General features: G+C 39.3%; 2 pseudogenes; one reads left to right on the forward strand and one right to left on the reverse strand.

Moving 5' to 3' along the window:
* The first annotated feature begins 6730 nt into the window (after positions 1 to 6730).
* On the forward strand, positions 6731 to 8001 carry LOC139453134 (uncharacterized; annotated as a pseudogene).
* A 517-nt stretch (positions 8002 to 8518) lies between these two features.
* LOC139453072 (uncharacterized) lies at positions 8519 to 10503 on the reverse strand (annotated as a pseudogene).
* Between the last annotated feature and the right edge of the window lie 12737 nt (positions 10504 to 23240).

Consider the following 23240-nt stretch of genomic DNA (forward strand, 5'->3'; position numbering starts at 1 on the left):
CATGTCTGCTTCAACCATAAACATGTGCTTATGAATTCCGATGGAATATTTATGATACCAGGTGTTCGCGAAATGTGAGCGTATTCGCAAATGAATGGAACTAGTAGTAGTTTGCATTTTTATCGATCCATGAGACTAAGTTTATCAGATCGGTTATGCATTGATCACACTATCCGTAAAATGCTATAACGGATTTCTTTTATTGTTTTGTAGAAAGGAAGAATCAGTTCAGACTTACGAAATTACCTTGACGCCCACTCCCCTCTAGAGGGATTCCCCAGCACAGGTGTGTCATTTACACCTGGAATGCAGGTATGTTATAACTGTGAAGTATTAGTTTGTAGGGAATGAATAGTTCAATGGACACTGAATCTTTGCCCCCCTCCCCTCTCCCCTCCCACGTGAGGATTCCGGGTCAGAATACATACGACAAACGCTGGTTGTAAAAAACGCCCAAATTGATCGGGTGGTCAGATTCGGCTGCCAGGTCATTTGCTTGTCATCGTACCCCGACGGCGTGATCGTTGCTCTCAATATCGATCACTTGATTGTCTGACCGAGACTTGATTATTTATAGACCCCTTCATAAAGCTGGAATATTGCTGAGTTAATCAACAACAAATAAACGAACCAACTTTTAGTTATACGGACCTGCAATGGGCCCGAGGACCTCAACTGGACGCCAGATGTAAACTCAATGAGAAGAATATACGCCTGGTCTAGGAAAACTATGGGAAACCATATCCTAAACAGTTCCTGACTTCCGGTGAATGAATAAAGGCCGGTCTCTAATACACGGAAGTCGGATATCCAGTAAAGAACTTCCATCGACTGAACATACACATCGGTGGCGTTCGGTTATGTAGTATGTGTTGTCGCTCATTCGTGACAAACTCGTGTTATACCGAGACAAACCAAATAGCGACTCGTGCCCCTCTCATGGCCATTTTTTGCGACCGCGTTCCGTCTTAGCGCAAACGGGCATACCTAAAACAATTGCCAACTCGTTGCGTAATGGTTTACATATATTTCCCCATATACTATATATATTTCAAATGCAATTTAAAAAGCACATCGGGATATCCGGAATTATACAGTATGATTGAACACATTTAACTGTGTCTTGGGTATATTTTTAGATGCAAGACATATGTAAAATCAAAAATTATTTCTGAGGGATTCTTTGACGCAGAACGTGAAATCATACGCGCATTCTGATTGGTTTGTCGTATTTTCGCGCATAACATTCATCGATAGGGGGACGAGTCTTCTTGCAGGCTACGGAAAGGGGCGAGTGGTGTCGAATGAGGGGGGCGAGTCTTCTTTCAGGTTACGGAAACGGGCGAGTGGTGTCGAATGAGGGGGGCGTGTCTTCTTGCAGGTTACGGAAAAGGGCGAGTGGTGACGAATGGTTGTCGCTTTCAGTTGCTCTTTCTTTCTCCAAAAATAAAAATAAATGAAATCTTTACCAATAGCATGTTGAGTAAGTTAGTGTGTGGGCGAATGAGATGCATTCAATCATAGTAACATGCGAGTGAGTGAGGAAGCGGACGGCCTACATAGTAACTTGTGTGTGAGGAAGAGAGGGATCACGGGGAGGTAACACCAGGAATACACTTGACCTCAGGTCTTCATCGTGTCGGGCGAACGCTTTAACCTCTAGACTACCCCACCGCCCCTTGTATAATACCCATGATGATGTGCTGTTTGTGTTTTACACAATGGCGTCAGTAACGTGATGATGATGATGATGATGATGATATGTTCTACTTCAGATCGGAGATATGATCATGATAGAAGTGGAACGTTTGTCAAAGATTAGAGTTTTCCTGAAAGGAGCTCGCCTTGACACCAGGAGCTACACGGACAACATAAGAAGACTTGAACAGAACAACGTTGACATGTTGTGTAAGTTGCATACGATGTTGCCAGGCCGTAGCGTGACAGCAGATGTGTCACGTGACATCATGCGGACCGACTATAGGAATCTCTCAGACACAACTGAAATCGATGGAAGGAACTACATCATTGCGCGAGATGTCAGCAAGATCCTTGTAGCAATAGAAGAAGGCGCGGAAGCATACAGGGAAGAACACAACTTGTAAATCTCACCAGATCACTACTACAGCCGTCCATTCTGTTAATGAATTTTTATATTTATTTTTTTCCTAAAACTGTATGATTTTAATGATGTTTCTGTCATATTTTATATTGACAATGTTGGCAATTGTACTTTAAAAAATGCATATTGTCGAACCATTCAGACTCACCATCGTCAATACCTCACGGAATTGTTTACACGACGTAGAACCTGACCTCATGAATTTAACCTCATATTTAATAAAACAATCATGTTGTAAATATATTTATTATTATTGTTGTTGTTGAAAACAGTGTTAAACATAGCTCATTAGTATTCGACTTTCCGAAAAGTCAAGTTCAATGAGAGTTATCCGTCTTGAGTTGGAACTCTTCAATAGGGGGTGTAAGTAGGTCACGGGACTACGCGAGACCTAACGTTATTTAGTACTTCCGGTGACAAACAACGTCTCGCGGCAATGGCGACAGCAGTGTCACTTCGGGCAGGGCCCGGCGAATCATATTTGGAACACGCAGGTGTAACTTAGAAAAACATGACATTGTCACAGGCATTAAAACACTCGAGATGGGGAACATGAATAGCAAGTGTTGGCTTGTCAAAGCAGTTGCAGTGTTGTCAAGACGTCCTATGGTCGATGTGAAACTGGCCGCTACCCATTCATAAATATTGAGGTAAGTTTTTTGCACACTTCTGATAAGTTGGTATAATTGTCAGTGTTGATAAGGCAATAATGGTCGGTTCATGGTTCATCATCACACGTACAATGGTGTTGGCGTTGTAAAATGAGCATAAACATTCGTTCTGAAGGTATTTGCAATATGCTCTCGGTTTGTGCACCATACAATGTTATGGCAAATTTCCATTACATCTATCCTGAGCCTTTTCCGATAATAAATGTTCGGCTCTGATAGGGAACGTCACAGAATTATAATTGTAGGTCCAGGGGAGATGACACAAACTATAGTCATATTTAAAGAAGGCCTATCGAGTGCATGTTGGCAACGCAAATTTTGTCAATACTTAATGTTGTGCAAGGAGACTTATGGGGGTGCCTGTGTTAATAAATAAGGATATGTGCCAATATCACGATGATAATTTTATGTGAACTGAAAAATCAGGTTTTATTCACACACAAAAATATTAATCTAATTTGTAAATAATGATGATTAAATCCTTGCGGTGTTTGTTATAAAGATCTCTGAAAAGTGACCTCACTTAAATGTATTCTGTGAATAGACTTGACCATTACAACCCCATTTAGCATTTGTTAAGCATGCTTAATTTATTAATTATATCTTGATGTAGGCATTGTAAGAAATGGTTGGTATTTTAGAAGTATATATTATATGATCTCATAAGTGTTATTTATTTTTTGCAGTTGGACCATATTTCCATGTTTGAGGGGATCAAGATTTCCTCATCTTACTCACGAGTAGATGCATATGGATCACCAGAATTACCTTGATGCCAAGCATAACTGCACCTCAAGAGCATCTCAGACTATAACATATCTTCAGATTTCTTGGAATATTTTGTGGTCAAGCATTACATTGCCTATGAAAAAACAACTCTTGTTGTGTATACTGGTGTAAACATATTAAAGTTCTATCTGAACAGTTTGCTGAAGTATTGGCTCTGTAAATGATGTCTGTGACCATCAGAATACACCATATACACAGGACACTTGCTGGAACAGGACCTACTTGTCATCAACATTGTGTTGCAGAACATCTTGGGACTCTCTCATAAAGTCCAGTGTGAATCTAGATACTGACACCAGTAACAGTGCATGCTGGCACATTTATTTGTTCAGACTTGGCATTTGGGAATATTTGCCATGAATGTTTAATACTCATGACCTTGGAATAAAATTACTGAATAGATCTGAAGCTTATTTATTGTTTTTTGTCTGGGATAATGCCATACAAAAAAAGTTGTTTAATATTTCTGGTATCAGCCATGATACTGAATTGATATTGAATATAATATCATAACAATGCACATGGAATGAGTGATAATAGATTTCCAGTTTATGGGTCAAAATTTTCCAAGAAAATACAACAGATGCTTACCAATGAAAATTTAACTTAACCAATGGCATAGCAGTTGTTGCTTTGTGAAATGAATTCTTTGTTGAAATATCAACATGTCTTGTTTTTGCATCCCTGTTTTGGGTCCAGCATACAAATTACACTGATTGATAGAACAAACCCAATAAACATTAACATTTCTTGACCAGTAATCTTAAAACAGATTGGTCCAAATGGATAGCGGAAAATGTGAAATGACAGTTACCTCATTTGTTTGACTTGGATTTATTGGCAGAACATTTAAAATACACAAATATATGAAAAATAGGTGCAATTGTTTCTATCTCTTCATCAAGTCAATATGGTTGCACTACATTGTGTTCATCAGTGTTGACTGAGTGATAAGTTGAATCTATTAATGTTTTGGACTTGTGGCAATTTTTTTACTTGGTTCAATTGAGCCTCACAACCAGAAATATTAATTTAAAAAACCCTACCGTTTATCACAATTAATCTTTTAATCTTGCCCCTGCTATCAATCACAGTCTGCAGTGTTATAACAATTATATTGCTGACGAGGTGTAACACTTTTATTTCTTCCCTTCCCAACATTACACTTCATTTATTAGTAAGTATCTTTCTTAATGTAGGACATGTCATTGGTGATCGCCTCCATAATTCAGTGTATTTGTCTTCCATTTTGGCCACTTCTGACTTGAAGTTGCTGTGTGCTGGATGATGCTTCATCTTTTGGTTGCTGTACAGCAGAAATTCACTCCTGTATGACCAAGAAAAAAACCATTCATGTTCTGCAACAACATAGAACTAGACATCAAGTACATACACAGTGTAAAATTACCATTGTCCAACACCAGTTCTATTCATCACCGGACAAATAATGTTTACACAATTTGATGAATAAGTATATCACTGTGAATATTCATATGGAATACTAACAGCAGTTACTTGTTGCACAAACCTGAAACCACCTGAGACTAAGAGGTCTTTCATTGAAATATGCGAGTAAAATAAAACAATTTGACTTAAATACTTTTAATGTAACTATGATAATACATATTCAAATGTAGTTCGAAATTAAGGGGTATGTGTGTTTTACAGGATAGGGTCTGATATATTTATTTCAAATACTAGATTATAGTAATCAATATAATGTATTGACTTGCCTTCATGGTTATTTGATTAACTGTTGAGTGATTTGTGACACTATAAGTTATTATGTTTATTCTCCCATATATTCTTTTTTGGTGCATGTTGATGAGAAGAGCTTTATTTTATTCAATTTGGATAATTATTTTTGGGATCAATATATTTACAGGCAGGGCTAAGAAAATCTATTTGGCATGCAGTAATGACTGTCATTCATCCAAAGTAGAGGAAATTATTCATTTTCTTTCAACTCTTAATTATTTCACAAAAACATTTTTAATATTATTACCTTTTTTTTTCTTCTTTTTTTTTTTGGGGTGGGGTGGGGGTCTTTTGAGTCTTTCTTGTTAATTTCTGACATCCGCACTTCCATACAGTCATTAAGTACATGTAGGTGAGAGTAAACTTATGGTGCAAACTACCAAAGTGCAAGAAATAGTACATCTGCATTATTATATCTATTCACATTTAATATACAAACTAATTTTCATAATTACACATCAATTTATGCACAGGCTTTCTACATTGCATTTCACCTATTGTCTCCTTCATAAAAAAATATATTTATAAGTAAGTTTCTTCTCCAAACTAACAAATTTCTTAATGGAATATTATTTACTTAATTAAAGGTGTGTGACAGAGTAAACATGGTAATTATGACCAAATATAGTGCACATTAAATTTTAAGTTCCAAACACGTGACTGGGTTATTAAGTACTATAATTACTAAAAAAAATAAATAAATACAATATACTAAAATAAATTTCACGTTTAAAAATATATTCATAGCATAGATTTTCCAAATTTCATCCTCCAAATCTTGCCTAATTTAATGCCTATTCAAACTGTCAAAGGCACGGCTTCCATGACACTGATCATGCCGTCAGATACCAGAATAACGTGGTAAGTTGGGGAAAGTGGCCTACCTATTAGTAGTTACATCTTCAGAAGTAATATTACATCACAGAAACATGTAACACATCCTCCGTAATCATAAAACACTGTCCACTGAAACTATAAATACACGTCTGAATGATAGTACCGCACTGGTTGTCAAAATTATTTTAAAGGTAAAGAAAAGAACACATACCTTTACGAACGGCCCCATGGTTGTCAGTTGTCATTCAGGAACCAATAAACCTGACAGTATTGACAATAACCGATCATATTATTGTGAAATAAGTAAACTTTTACGACTGTCAACAGCGGTGACACCCAAGCGTGGTAGTTCACTTGGTACCGTCTACAGAGTTAGCTTTGGCGGCCGCGCATTTCGAAAGCAGCACTAGTTCACGCGGATAGGCATGTCACCGGAAATGCTGGCAACGGAAGTAGCGCTTCGCGAGACTTACGGGCCCTATTGGTTGGATGAACTTCCGCCGAGTACTGTCAACTTCCGTCGAAAATAGCGCGCTGCTTCGAAGCTGTCATAATGGGGAAGCAATACTGCTGTATTTGTAGCAATTTTAGGGAAAAGAGAGTCGGTGAAAGAATAGTATCTCTACACGTCATTCCAGTAAGCAAGTCCCTACGACAAGCGTGGTTAAGGCGACTTCGGTTAGTGAGAAAAGACCTCACAGTGACCAAGCACACTGATGTAATGCTCAGAAGATTTCCTGGGTGGTAACGGTCCAGGCATAGGGCATGATGTTCCATCGATTTTTCCGAAGAAAATTTACAGTACTTGCACAGTGAGATATGTTGATTCTTATAACATTTATGCTGTTGTTGGTGTATTTAATGTGTTTTATCGTTTGTGAATGTTATGTGATTGTAAAAAAGTGCTATGATTAAAACATGAAATGAAGAAAACAAACAAAAACGTTTCAAGTTGTGTTGATCTTAAAATTCTATGTATCCTCTCTTTCATCTTTTTTGTTTGAATAAATATAAAAAAATGTCTGTTGATAATTTGTTGCAGGTGTCTGATGCTGACTTTATTAATACCCCTAAGCCAAATGAAAGCCCATTCAAACAGGCCTGTGACCCTGAATCTCCCAAAGTGACTATGCAGATACATGGAGGGACTCCTCAGTCTGATGAAATTGAACATCATTCCACAACATTCAGTCAAGGTGCCAGGTACAGCGGGAACATAAGTTTTTTTTCTTTTTTGAATTTGTTGATTATTATGAGAAGTTATGCTTAACAAGACAAAATATAAAAATCATGGTGTAGTCTCTCTTACTTACAGAACAATAAAATATAAAGAGCATAAAATATATATAGAGAGCATAAAATATAATAGAGCATTGACCAAAACACTTGATAATACACTTCTTATATTAGCTTTTGTATTAACAGATTTATGTTAATTTATTTTTTTAATTTACTTTTGATTAATTATAATCCTTTAACCTCAAAATATCGGAAAAAAACTATTTATTTAATGTGATGAAAAGCTACTTATTATTTTGACAGATCCTATGACGTTGCATCAATTATGCTGCGTGACTACTGTGAGGCTGTGTGTGAAGACGATATCAGTTGCATAAGATATGGATCATCGCAAACAGAAATGGTGGAAGTTAGAAGCATGTCTACTCAAACTGACGATGTAATGTTTCAGTGTTTGAATCCTGTGAAAACATCCTGTGCAATGACTCAGACTGAGACTGAAAATAAAAAAGTCTTTCGCAATCAAGCCACTCAAGTCAAACTTCCTGATTTAACATTTTTTGATGTGAAGAATGATTCAGAATTGGTAACCTATTATACAGGTCTTGTGGATGCAGAAAAGTTTTCATGTTTATTTGACGAGTTTTCTGAGGTTCATGACAGGGACTATCCAACATCCAATATCGGACGACCTAAATCTTTGTCTTTGATAGACGAGTTCTTTCTAGTGTTGATGCGTCTTAGACTTGGACTCCTAGTTGTTGATTTATCAAAGCCATTTCATATTTCCAGAAGCTGCTGTGCTTATGTCATTAATAGATGGATTGATATTTTGTACCTTTTGTAAAACCTTACTCCATTGGTAAACAGTCACAAATGTACAGTCATTATAAAAGTCACATAACATTTAAAGCGCTTGTTGGTGTCACTCCAAATGGTGTTGTTAGCTTTGTCTCTGACTTGTGGTCAGGAGCTATAAGTGACCGGCAAATAACAGTAGAATCATGAATCAGGACTTTTAGATTTGTGTGATGTAGGTGATGCAATCATGGCGGATAAGGGATTTACAATCTCAGACTTGACAACACCAAAAGGTATACTCCTAATAATTCCACCAAAGAAACATAAGAGAAAACAGCTGACTGCTGTAGAAATTGAACAAACTAGGAGAATAGCAAACTTGAGAATCCATGTTGAAAGGCATATGGAACGTGTCAAGAATTTCAGAATTTTGCAGGGTTGCAAGGTAAGGGTAGTCTGTATTCACGATTAGTCCACACTGAGACACTTTCAACTGTGGATGAAGACCTGCCATTTTGTAGGCTATACTGCCGCCTTGCTGCTGATTCATGTGAAAGTCCCCATCTGGTATGTCTGTTACCAAATTCGCCCCGATATCCCATTAGGTCACATACAAGTCTATCTGGAGCTGTAGATGTCTGTCGGATAAATACTTTGCCAAACTGTGAACTTGTTATCCTTTCCAATCTGGCTTCCTTCCAAAACTTTGTTTTATGTTGTCCTCTTGTCATTCTCTCTCTTGACCTCGTATCCTTTTCTGACACTTTCATGGAATCAAAATAATTTTGAAAGGTAGTTTGACAGGTTGGCGATTTAATATCAACATCGTCAGGAATACAACGATCAATGCATGGTATTTTTGGAAGTTTTGGCATAGGTTCAGGAGCTTGAGTAACAGTAGTTGTATTAACAACATATCCACATTTACTTTTTGTTTCATGACCAATTAACTTCTTATTAAATCTTGTGAGATTTATTGTTGTCTGCGGCATGTTGCTGTTGGGACACATTGATCTTTTGTTGATTGTTCCATTCTGTATTCCGACAGTACCTTGTGTAGTCCCAGTACCTTTTTGTTGACTCTTCCTGCCACTTGACATCAGGTTCAAGTCATCCGATTTCATTGGATCCAAGTTCCTTTTTCTGGGAATTTTCCACTTGCACTCAACTGATGTGCATGAAAGCAAACCATCCTTTTTCTTCTGACTAATGTCTGCAAGGGCATGAAGCAGGGCTGATACATGATTACAAGCCTCCCCGGCACTGCAAAAACAAAATTAGTTATATTTATTAATATTATTTGGACTCTAGCTTTAATATTATGAAATAACAATCAAATGCATATAAAATGACACAGTCATGTTTCCTCTATTTCACCCTAAACAATAATTTTTTTTAATGTAATCAACTAAAGATGTCACATATTAATAAGCAACAATATCAATAATCTGTTTATTTATTTGAATTAACAAAAGTGAATGAGAGGTCCCTCAAAGGAAGAGTTTTTAAAATGTATCAATTACTTTGCTGGTATTTGGAATTAATAATTTACATATCTTTTGCTCAAACTTAATATTTGGAACATATTTTCTTTGAAAAGGTTTTTAAACGTTTTGTTTGTAAAAAAACAGCGATCTAGATATACATGATATAGATGACACGACTGTAGTTATATAAATGCAAAGTCTACATACCCAGCTGCACAAGTACAATTTGCTGAATGAACACGACTTGTTACTTTTGAGAGACTTGCCCAAACTTCGTGATCGGGGCTTTTTTTAGGATCCGCTGTTGGTAGTGATGTTATGACACGGCATCTGACAAACATATGGTCACAGTCGTGATGGATGTTGTGTAGAGCTACGCCGTGAACATGTCTATCTTGGTAAAACACCACTGCCTTCATTTGTCGTTTAGCCATCATGGGTTTCGTGTCTGAAGTCCTATGGTTGCTAAGTACCATATAATTGTAGATTTCCTTCTCTGAGAATTCCGGCAATGATTCAACAGCATCGTTCCAACCAAACATTAATGTAGTGGGGTCTGGCATTCGATATCCGCTGGGTGTGACGAGCTTCCGTTGCATAGATATAGCCTAACGCCTTTACTGGGTTGTACTAAGCTGGCTGCATCCAAACGAAGTGCCTTCGCCCCTCTTGCTCGCGCTAAAACATGTGCTCTTACCCCAGTCACCTTTTGATTTCGTTCCCGTAGGTATTCACGCAATTCTTTAACTTTCATTTGATGGAATTCATCATCAACGTCAATATTGTTATTTGCCGCCATTTTGAAGGTTTACTCGGCGGAAGTGAACGTGAAAAGGGGACATCACTCAAAGGGAGATAACAACACTTTTCGGAAAGTCGAATAGTATATACTATTCAGGGATATTCTCTATTGTTTTCAATAAATTGAACTTTGTATACATATATTTGCAGTACGACAGCTGTGGGTCGTTTGTAAATGAGCATGCTGATGATTAGCGTATGACGTATGTGTTTTGTAACCAAACCAAAGATGTATCCAGTGTAAACAAATATGAATTGTTTACATCAATGAACCTAAACGTTTTGACTAAATGTGATGTATTTTCATTCAGTTAAATGAAATGTGTATTGTTGGATTCATCTGATTTCATTACTGAAAAGTTCACTGGTGCCTTCATTCCTTATAATTTTACTTTAAATGTATACATGTATCTTTCTGTGATATTTGATTTAAGCCCAACATTCAGAATTTATTTTAACATTTTTCTTTCGAATACGTATACGCTGCTTTTATTGATGATATATTTTATAACAAGTTATTGTGCAGTGTGTCCTTTCTGTTCTTAAATGTATACATGTTAAAATATTGAATGCATATCAAATCTTTGTTTGTATATATTTATAAATATTTCTTACATATCTCGTGCAGCTATTATACCATATGTAATATTTCATTTAATGAAAGTTTTGTTGTACTCTATCACTAATTTTGATAATAAACAAATGAGATTGGGTGTTTAAAGATTTCTTGTTTATTCTAAACTGATTAGCTAAGTGAAAATTGAAATAAGCTGAACATAATTTAAATAAAATGGGGCCTTTCTTCTGTTCAAAGAACATCAGTAAGATAGAAGAAATATACCGAGGACATTTGGCCTTTTCTGCAAATATCTCGCATATATTTCTTCAAGTGACACAATCTATATGTAAACCGGGCGGCAAAAGAAAGTATAGGTCGAGTTCCATGATCGATAAAAAAATAGCAAGAAGAGGTTTTGTTGTGAATTATGATATTATCTAGGGAGGGGTAACACATGTTTTATCAACCACAGTTTGAATGAAATTAAGCAATCACAGGTAATGTAAGCTCAAGGTAAACAATAGTGGGGGAAGAAATTTCTTTTTCAAAAGTTGTCTGAAATGTCACCAAAATTTTGTCGGACAAACTACAAGTTCATTGTCGACACAATTGCCTTCAATAGCGTGACCTCCAGATGCCTCAATGCATGCTGTGATACGCCGCCTCATCGATGACGTCAGTCTTCTGATGACGTGGAATGGAATCCGTTGCTACTCATCTCTCAGGGCCTGCTGCAATTCTTGTCTGTTGACGGGAGGCTGATGGCGTGCTCTAATCTGTCTGTCAAGATGTCCCACAGATGTTCAATAGGATTCATATCGGGTGAGTGGGCAGGCCAGGGCAAAACGTCAACGTTCTGCTGGTTTAGAAAGTTCCGAGTCAGTCTTGCACTATGTGGCCTGGCATTGTCGTGTTGAAACAATGTCCCCTGCTGTTGGTTTTGTAAGAACGGAAGCACAACTGGCTGCAACACTTGGTCTCTGTACTGCACACCGTTCAGGTTTCCTGTATAATCACCAAATCAGTCTTCTGATCTCCACAAATACCGTCACACACCATGACACCTCCCCCGCCAAATGCATGGACCTCTCGAATACACGCCGGAGCCAAACGTTCCCCTCTGCGTCGATAAACTCGTTCTCTGCCGTCATTTCGAAACAAGTTAAACCGACTTTCATCAGTAAACAGCACTCGACGCCAATTTCTCACTTGCCAGCGTCGAACCTGCCTCACCCATCACAGTCTCAGGCGTCGATGTTGAGCAGTCAGTACCATTCCTCGGAAAGGAGGATACGCTCGGATTCCAGCAGCACGAAGTCGTCGTAGTACTGTACGTTGGATAATGGGATGCCGTCGCCGTGAGGAATCTGTTTCGCCGGTGAATTAGCCGTATCTGACCGTTTTCTGGTGGTGTTGTCACTCGGGGTCGTCCGGTTCTAGGCCTATCCTGTGTCCTCCCTGTCTGCCTGTACCGTTGAATCAGCCTGGCTACTGTCAATGGTGTACAACCAAACCTTCTGGCAATTTGGACGTGTGTTGCCCCCATTTGCCCCATACCGATGTCTGTCTCTCTCTCTCTCTCTCTCTCTCTCTCTCTCTCTCTCTCTCTCTCTCTGCTCCTGTGACAGTCGTGGCATGTCTTTTGTGTGCTTTCATCACGTGTGGTTATACCCTGCAGACGAACCCATTTATACAGCTAACATGCACGTGCAGTTTATGCTATAGTTTTCAGGAATATTACAAATTACCAACCTATAATTTCTTCTGCCGCTTAGTTTATATTTTTAAATGATTTTTTTTACAGGTCACGAGATGAGATAATGAGATATTTGAAAGAAAGACTATTTCTTCTATTTATTATGCATTTTCTCGTAAAACTGTCAGATAACAGTTGTAACTAATTTCTTGTAAAATGTGAACTATCGTCTTTATTTTTCAGAAAAATAGTATTTCCTCAATAAGTTTAAAAAACTATTTTATATATTGTTCTGATTTATGGGGTCAGAATGAAAATACTTAAATCCCTTGGATTTTCTCGATCTGTACTTTATGTCTTGTAATGAACGAAAAACGAATGTTGTGCAACGCACGTGGTGTTAAAAATGTAAAGTATAATTATTTCCCTTGCTATACTCCATTGCTGTCCTACACGCTATACGTTTAATGACGTGTGTGTCCTGAAACCTAGGACCGCCTCTGTGGTCTAGTGGTAGAGCGTCCGCCCGGAGAGCGGAACGTCCGGGGTTCGATCCACGGCCGCGTCATACCAAAAGACGTTAAACGATACTTGTTGTTACCCAGTCTGGCGCTCGGCATTAAGGGGCTAAAACAAGGACTGGTCGGCTCGGAGTCAGTATACTGTGTCTGAGTGGGGTATCCATGTCAAACTGCGGCATGGTATCTCAGTGTGCTAGCTCTATAAATCGGCATCAGTTCGGACTAGTACAAGCAGCAACACACGTGGCATTCACGTCGATATATAAGTGCAATAATCTTGGACGCGACGTTAAACCCCATTTCACCTCACCTCACCTGAAACCTTGCAGGTGTAGTAATCGTGTCCAAACAAGGATTGATGGGTTCATATTTGGTACATATATGGACGCCCTCATTATTCCATGACGTAGGCACTGAGAAGAACAATGCTATTAATATCTATGTGTGAAAGTATGCAGGGAAGGCATGTGGATAAATATATTCAAATACAGTAAACTACGGTTTTAACGAACTCAAAGCGACCACTCATTTTAGTTCGTCATAACCGTAGTTCGTTATAAGCATATATACAGCATAACTTCAACAAATAGTCGGGACCAAAACAGTAAGTTCGTTAAATCCGTCAGTTTGTTATAAGCGTGTTCGTTATAACCGTAGTTTACTGTACAGTAAACTACGGTTATGACGAAGTCAAACAGGCCACTAATTTTAGTTCGTTATAACCGTAGTTCCTTATAAGCAGATGTACAACATATATACAGAATTAGCCTGGACAAAAATAGTTCCACATATCCGTCAGTTCGTTATAAGCGTGTTCGTTATAAACGTAGTGTACTGTAGTTATTGATATTTTTATTATGTTGATACATGTTATCAATCAGTCCGTCGGGTCCTTCGGATCCAGGTTAGAATTGGTCTCGAACAGCTGTTCAGGCTCTGTGATTTAGCAGATCGTGACCCATTGCGTTGCTAGTTGCTCATGCTTTTCACTCACTGGAAAGCTGGAACTACTGACTCCGGCGTAATACAACACTCACGATTGTTTTGGTCCTTCCGATCTCAGCTTAAAACTGACGGGGGATACCGAGATTGGGCTTTACACATTGTGGGGAATTGGAACCTGGTTCTTCGGAATGTACGCAATGAAGATGCATAATCAAACATGAAATGCAATTCTTTGCATTTGAACATATAAGAAGAGTACGATTGTAACACACGCAAATGACCTGGTTGCAGGATTCGCTGATCGTGGGTTCGAATCCAACATTCGTGCTGATATGGATTCTATACCGGTCAGCTCTATAACCGCGATCATCGGGTCAACGACCTGGGTCACTTCAGATTCTCTGCCCACAATAGGGGGCACGGGTGGCCCAGTCGTCTAAGGCGCCGCGATTCGCTGTGCAGAGTTGCGTCCCTTTGGCACGCCAGAAACCTATGATTGTGGGTTCGAATCCCGGTTCGCCCCGATTATGTTTCTAGGTTTGTCAGCACCATACCCGTGCTCGTGGGTTTCACCGAAGTGGTAAACGTCTGAGACCTGCATCACTTCGGACTTTCCTCCCACATTAAGCTGACACGCCGTGATATAACTGGAATACTGTTAAAAGCGGCGTTAAACCAAACTCACTCACTCACTCTTCCCACAATAAGCTGTGACATCGCGATAGAACTCAAATAACTCACAGCAGCGATAACAGCAACAAAAACCCGGATGCAATGGTTTGGAGGTCGCCTTATCCACAGGAGTCAGTGTTTCCTCACTGAACGCAGACAAACAGGATATAAATACATAAGTGTGTTAAATTAAGAATATAAATTCGTAGGCGTGTGGGTAAATACCCACTGGCGGACTCGTGACGGTTTGTTCATTGTGACGTGTATCCTTCGTGACGTCACAAAGCTAACGTCCTCGTGCTCCAAATTTGTTCGGGATCCTGGCTGTGTTGAAACATTCTTTGTTACACATTAAGGTATCCCTGGGTATTACCCAATACAAACCATGCTATTTTTTCTGGAAAAAGTTTAAGAAATTAGGGCGTGTTTTACAGGGCTCGGCAAAATGACAGTTACTTGTACGTTCGCCTCAATATAACCATCAACCCGTGAACATCCGGATAGAGAATTGGTCTTCAGCAACCCATGCGTGCCGCAAGAGGCGACTAACGGGATCGGGTGGCCAGGCTTGCCGACTTGATGCAAGTTATCTTATTCCAATTGCGTAGATCGATGCTGATAATGTCAGTCACTGGATTGTCTGGTCCAAATTATTACAGATAGCTGTCATATAGCTGGAATATTGCTGCGCCGTTACACAGCAAACAAACAAATGATATGACCATTTGATTAAAAGTATGCCACATGAACTGTATGCTTTTAGTAATTAATATTTTAGAACACTATGTGTCTTACATTTATGTGTATGTCATCAAGACAAAATATTATTACTTCGTGAATTCATATTGCGTGGGGTCGTTTTGATCAGAGGAAGACAACAGAGTGGTATTTATTGTAGGGATACCAAGAGAGGCTTTATACGTTAAAATAGAATGTATTTACACAACCAGAATCCCGAACACAGTGTCGCTATTTCCAGCATGTTGGGCATTACCCACACACAGAGCTACGAATGATGAACGCATGGACGGAAAGAAAACCTCACTCATTCTAAACAAATACCATGAAATCACATATTTATTAATTAATTTAAATTAATTTATTTTATTCAAATTTTCATTCAGCTGATCAGTTCAGAATATAACAAGAGTTTACTCAATTTCATTTGTTTATTAAAATAACAATTTCTTATAGCACAACAAAAATATACATACAATATATAGTACATGAATCTTTACAAATCGCATAATATCATATATGGAAGAAATACGTATTAAGTTATCACATTCACATGTATACATAACATTTCTTAATACTATCATCAGTGGAAGACCATGAAATTGTCGATGTGAAAAATATATTGTGAAATGAAACAAAATGGAAGAATCAAGATGAATTCAACAGAAAACATCACATTTATATCTTGTTCATTCAAAAGCTCTTTTCATATCAGCAAGAGGCGGTCGGGTAGTGGTTACAGCGCTCCCTCGTCACGCCGAACCCCGGGTTCGATTCCCGACATGGGTACAATGTGTGAAGCGCATTTCTGGTGTCCCCTGCCGTGATATTGCTGTAATATTGCTAAAACCATACTCACTCACTCATCTTAATCTACCAATAAAACACATAAGTGACGTTAAGATATTAAACAAACGGAAGGCGTGGCGTTTGAGGAAGACTGTCTACACTGGAATGCTTGAACCTTTCTCCATTGATAAAGACAAATGACCATTGCAAGAAAACACGAAGAGCATGGCGGATACGACGAGTATGAGATGAATCAGTTTCAGATAACAGGCACCCCGGATTAACAAACAGCGTTATGTATACATCTATGGTACCCGTTTTTGACACCCTAAAATATTTCACTTGTTTTATGAAACAATATTACATACTCAAATCATGTTAAAATTGACTTGACTTGTATCATAAAACAATCTAAACACCATCAGACTGTTCAGAACGTTTTGATTTGATCTCCGAATAGGTCGTCTTTTTTTCCATTAACGTCTCGGCAAGGTCTCGCATAAACACGTAAGCTCTCGTGGCCCTGTTTGCGCGTGACATGTTACCTGAGATCTGACGTCTGACGACATCAGTGTTGACGTCTTCATAAGTGAATGCCTGGCTACTGAGGATTTCTTCCAACAAACACAATATTCCAGATAAGTGTTCGCTCAGTCTTGTAATTTTATCTTTCAGTTCCCCGTCTTCCTCTTCTGTAAGAAGTTGATCCAAAAATATTGTTGCCGTTTGAATATGGACCAGGTGCAATAGAAATATTTGTTTTATCTGAAACATAATGATGAAATATTCAGGTTATTACTCATTAGGTAGAGCGTCCACCTGGAGAGAGGAAGGTCCGGGGTTCGATCTCCGGCCGCGACATACCAATAGGCGTTAAGATATGATACATGTTGTTACCCTGCCTGGCACTCAACATTAAGGGGCTAAACAAGGACTGGATGGCTTGGAGTCAGTATACTGTGTCTGAGTGGGGTATTCGTTTTAAACTGCGGCATGGTGTCTCAGGGGGATAGGACTATAAGTGAGTGAGTTTGGTTTAACGCCGCTTTTAACAGTATTCCAGTTATATCACGGCGTGTCAGCTTAATGTGTGAGGAAACCCGAAGTGATGCAGGTCTCAGACGTTTACTACGTCAGGGAAACCCATGAGCACGGGTATGGTGCTGACAAACCTAGAAACATAATTTGGGCGAACCGGGATTCGAACCCATAATCATAGGTTTCTGGCGTGCCCAAGGGACGCAACTCTGCACAGCGAATCGCGGCGCCTTAGACGACTGGGCCACCTGTACCCCCACAACACCGTGTGGGGTTCCGGGTAAGATGATAGGTCCTCAGCTTATATAAAAAGTCAGCGAATTGCGGCGCCTTAGCTGACTCATAAGTCCGCACCAGTACATGCAGCCACACACACACGCAGGCACGCAGGCACGCACGCACGCACGCACACACACACACACGTGCATGCACGTCGCTATTTGATTTCAATAATCTTGGACGCGATGCTAAACCCCAAATCACCACACCTCACTAATCCATAATGTCTACAAGAGGCAACAACATCCAGCCTATAATATACAGCCTAGCATAATATATGAACGAATATGTTTGTGACGTCATCACGGTGGACAGGTGTGATAATATACACGTGCATAACATTGTGACTTAGAATGTTATATATGAACTGCAGAAGTAACAGGTGCAAAGACACATTCGTACGGAGAAGGTACGACTGTAGAATTGCCAATGACATTGGATATTTAATTGCAACATGATACGATATGGGGATGGCATTTCACTCCGTCTGTATTCACATTAATATTTGGAGGCCAGTGGTGATTCCGGGTATGAATAAAGGTCCCATGCAAGCCATGCTTGTGGTAAGAGGCGATTATATGATCAGGCGCCGTGGCTCGGTTGATTGTCATCGTATCCCAATTGCGTGAGTCGATGCTCATTATATCGATCAGTGGATTGTCTTGTCCAGATTCGATTGTTTACAGACGTTCGTCATATACATGTAGCTTCAATATTGCTAACTGCGGCGTTAAAAACAAACATATTTTTTAATGTTTTTTTTTTTATGATGAAAAGTTTTCATTTTTTTAATCACGTATCCAGACTCCTCTATTGACAGTATTTTCGCTGTTATTTTCACTCTTAAAATAAAGGGGGCACGGGTGGCCCAGTCGTCTAAGGCGCCGCAATTCGCTGTGCAGAGTTGCGTCCCTTTGTCACGCCAGAAACCTATCATTGTGGGTTCGAATCCCGGTTCGCCCCGATTATGTTTCTAGGTTTGTCAGCACCATACTCCTGCTCGTGGGTTTCATCGAAGGAGTAAACGTCTGAGACCTGCATCACTTCGGGCTTTCTTCCCACATTAAGCTGACACGCCGTGATATAACTGGAATACTGTTAAAAGCGGCGTTAAACCAAACTCACTCACTCACTCACTCACTTTAAATTTAACAAAAATAATTAAATGTTTCAATGTATTTTGTGTCATGGTTTCTATGAGACTTTCGGGGTTGTCGGGTAGCCCAGTGGTTAAAGCGTTCGCTCGTCACGACGAGTGAGTATTGTTTTACGCCGCTTTTAGCAATATTCCAGCAATATCTCGGCGAACGAGCGAACGCTTTAACCACTAGGTTACCCGACCGCCCCTCGTCACGGCGAAGACCCGGGTTCGATTCCCGACATGGGTACAATGTGTGAAGCTCATTTCTGGTGTCCCCCGCCGTGATATTGCTGGAATATTGCTAGAAGCGGCGTAAAACCATGCTCACTCACTTCACTCACTATGAGACTTTCACGGTGTGGCCTATATCCGCTGTGCACATGTGTTGTGAACATACGCCTACCTCATCTGAGGATCCAAGATGCTTCATGACCAGAGGTGAGAAGCCAGGAAGGTGTGTTCGGTTCAAGGACTGGACCACCGTCTGTGATTGTATTCTGTTATTCACCTGGAATGAGAGACATTGTGAAATTGTTATATTGTTCACCTGAAATGAGAGACATTGGTGAAATTGTTATATTGTTCACCTGAAATGAGAGACATTGGTGAAATTGTTATATTGTTCACCTGAAATGAGAGACTTTGGTGAAATTGTTATATTGTTCACCTGAAATGAGAGACATTGGTGAAATTGTTATATTGTACACCTGAAATGAGAGACATTGGTGAAATTGTTATATTGTTCACCTGAAATGAGAGACATTGGTGAAATTGTTATATTGTTCACCTGAAATGAGAGACATTGGTGAAATTGTTATATTGTACACCTGAAATGAGAGACATTGGTGAAATTGTTATATTGTTCACCTGAAATGAGAGACATTGGTGAAATTGTCATATTGTCCAATTGGAATGAGATACATTGGTGAAATTGTTATATTGTTCACCTGAAATGAGAGACATTGGTGAAATTGTTATATTGTTCACCTGAAATGAGAGACATTGGTGAAATTGTCATATTGTCCAACTGGAATGAGAGACATTGTGAAATTGTTATATTGTTCAACTGGAATGAGAGACATTGGTGAAATTGTTATATTGTTCAACTGGAATGAGAGACATTGGTGAAACTGTTATATTGTTCACCTGAAATGAGAGACATTGGTGAAATTGTTATATTGTTCAACTGGAACGAGAGATATTGGCTATATATATTCTCTTGTTTAGTTTAAATGAGAAACATTGGTAATGTATTCTTTCGTTCTTTTGTTTAGTTGAAATCAGAGACGTTGGTCATGTATTCGTTTGTTAAGCTAAAATGAGCGACCCAGATAGTATATCTGGATTAACCATAGAACAAGTACATGTTATTTCACAAGGAAATATCGATTTTCTATTTTCAGCTATATATAGCATTTTCCCGCTAAATATACACCCAATAAACTAATAAACGTACAATATCTTCTCTCAGATCGTTTGCCATCTCCCCAGCCTCAGCGCAGCGTATGCTCATTTCCTCAATATCATCGTCTAAAGATAGCGGCTTGCTGTCGGCGAAAACGTTGTCAAAAAAGCCAAAATCTCCCGAAGTACTCCCCTCAACTGGGTCATCGTGACCTGCTGCCATACAGGGGTTTTCCCAAGGTTTCGCACGACCACGTGACTTGTCCTCTTCGACCGGCCGGCCAAGTGCTCTGTTGCTAATTATAGCCGTCATGCAGGCGAGGTACTCTGCAACGAAGATAGATAATCGATTGGAATTTTGACAGTATGTACATCGTTATCACGGTGACCTTCCTTGGGTCGTTTCTTATTTTCACCGGGTCCACTGTATAATTATTTCTTGAAATATTAAAAATAAATACATGTACTTATATACTTCCTGCCGTCATATAAATGTTGTGTAGGTGCATGTGTATTGTCGAATCACAGGAGTCCGTATCTAAAAATAGACGCCCTCATGCATATTCATGACCATCTCCACACGCCCTTCGGGCTCGCGCGTGGAGATGGTCATGGTTCAGACCAACTCACTCACTGTGTAGTTAACGTACAAGGTTTTATTCAAAGCAGCAGAACGTAGTAACTAGACATGGACAAAGATGACAGTGAGTGAGTTGGGTTTAACACCGCTTTAATAGTATTCAAGTTATAGCACGGCGTGTCAGCTTATGTGGGAGGAAAGACCGAAGTGATGCAGGTCTCAGACGTTTACCACTTCGGTGAAACCCACGAGCACGGGTATGGTGCTGACAAACCTAGAAACATAATTGGGGCGAACCGGGATTCGAACCCACAATCAGAGGTTTCTGGCGTGTCCAGGGGACGCAACTCTGCACAGCGAATCGCGGCGCCTTAGACGACTGGGCCACCCGTGCCCCCTCTACTTCTTTGATATACATGATTATCACAAACTAAAAGAAAATGCTATCCATTCCACAAATTCTCATTTCTCTTGGCCTGTTACGATGCTCCAACTTAATCAACACTCTATGTGAGCTACATCGAGTAGTTTGTCAAAGAGATCATTTTCTGTGTTGATATGCGATTTAAAGCGGTTATAGAAAAATGCATTTAATAGATGAGGATACAAATGAGTGAGTGAGTGAGTGAGTATGGTTTTACGCCGCTTTTAGCAATATTCCAGCAATATCACGGCGGGGGACACCAGAAATGGGCTTCACACATTGTACCCATGTCGGGAATCGAACCCGGGTCTTCGGCGTGACGAGCGAACGCTTTAACCACTAGGCTACCCGACCGCCCCGGATACAAATGAAAGCCATTTCTGGAAGAACATATATTTAAGAGTCTGTCTTATCGATAGCAGAAGAGAATTTCCATCCTTTGGTATTTCATGTGTGCCCAGACTCGTACAGCACACAATTGGCCAGTTCTTAGGACCTTGTTTTTCACATACAACAGGGGCGCCGGGTAGCCTAGTGGTTAAAGCGTTCGTTCGTCACGCCGAAGAACAGGGTTCGATGTGTGAACCTCCCCCCTGGTATCCGCCGCCGTGATATTACTTGAATATTGCTAAAAGCGGCGTAAAAGCATACTCACTCATATACGAACATCATATTGTAACATTATTTAGAAAACCAATAACTGGTCATCTTAAAAAAATATTTAACCGCAAATCTACGATAATGAAATATGTGGTACACGCCCGTATCATCCATAAACCATTGTATTTGAGGTACATTATTTAACGTCAAGAATATTTTACAGGCATCTCCATTAGACTCGCCGTAGCCTCATACCTTTGAGCTACAGAACAGATTTTGGACGATTTTAAAATCAAATATCTTAAAGAATGTTTAGAATGAACGGTCATTTATCTTTTACTAAACTTTGAAAGATTCCATATAATATTTTCTAGCTTGGATTGTGCAGTTCCACGACAGACTACAGTAAACTACGGTTATAACGAACACGCTTATTACGAACTGACGGATATAACGAACTTACCTTTTTGGTCCCGACTATTTACTGTAGTTATGCTTTATATATGCTTATAACGAACTACGGTTATAACGAACTAAAATTAGTAGTCCCCTTGAGTTCGTTATAACCGTACTTCACTGTATTATTAAATGTTACTCGCATTCATATCATAACGTGTAACAGTTATCTTTGCTCCTAAAATGAACATTTTGCTTTATTCGAAATTGTATCACCCTTAATAAACAGAACTAAACTGCCGTGCAAAAGAACACCCATGTCTGATGGTGGTTGAACATGAAACAAACAAGAAATGGTTTTCGATTGTCAAACTTTTTGGTCAAATACAATTTTAAAGTGATACCTGTCCGACAGTGTGTGTATACCACCAACTGTACGTGGAAAGACAATCGTCGCGATTTAACGCATTCCCATGACGCTTGTACTTTTTTGGTCGATTAAAATTTTCGAGTGTATACTTAGACCTTAGTTCAGCTTAGTTCACATTTAGCATCTTAATTCAAAGCATCTCGGTAGAACTTAAACTCAAATATAAAATTTTGCAAAGCATTTATAGTCCTTTAAATTAAGCAATGTTAAAATAGTTACTCACTGACAAGGTTCATGGTGTAGACGTAATGCCACTGCAGTGTCGGAAGACGAATGTTCTTGATTACAGTCCATCGTTGTATCTTCACTTATAAACCCCTTTCCGTTACATTTAAAAAAGAGAGGAAATTCACCACTTTCCATTGGGACTATTGAAACACAAATAATCCTTGCACGTGATCGGTCTTTTGACAAGGCAGCATACATGCGACACCAATAGTATGCATCTAAACCATTCGTAGACTTAAATTCCGAGCATCAAAGTCGGGATTCCGGCATGATAGAAAAAGTTCCTTTCTGATTC

This window comes from Haliotis cracherodii, unplaced genomic scaffold (assembly GCF_022045235.1).
Source record: "Haliotis cracherodii isolate W230 unplaced genomic scaffold, xgHalCrac1.p SCAF_9, whole genome shotgun sequence".
Lineage (NCBI taxonomy): Eukaryota > Metazoa > Mollusca > Gastropoda > Lepetellida > Haliotidae > Haliotis > Haliotis cracherodii.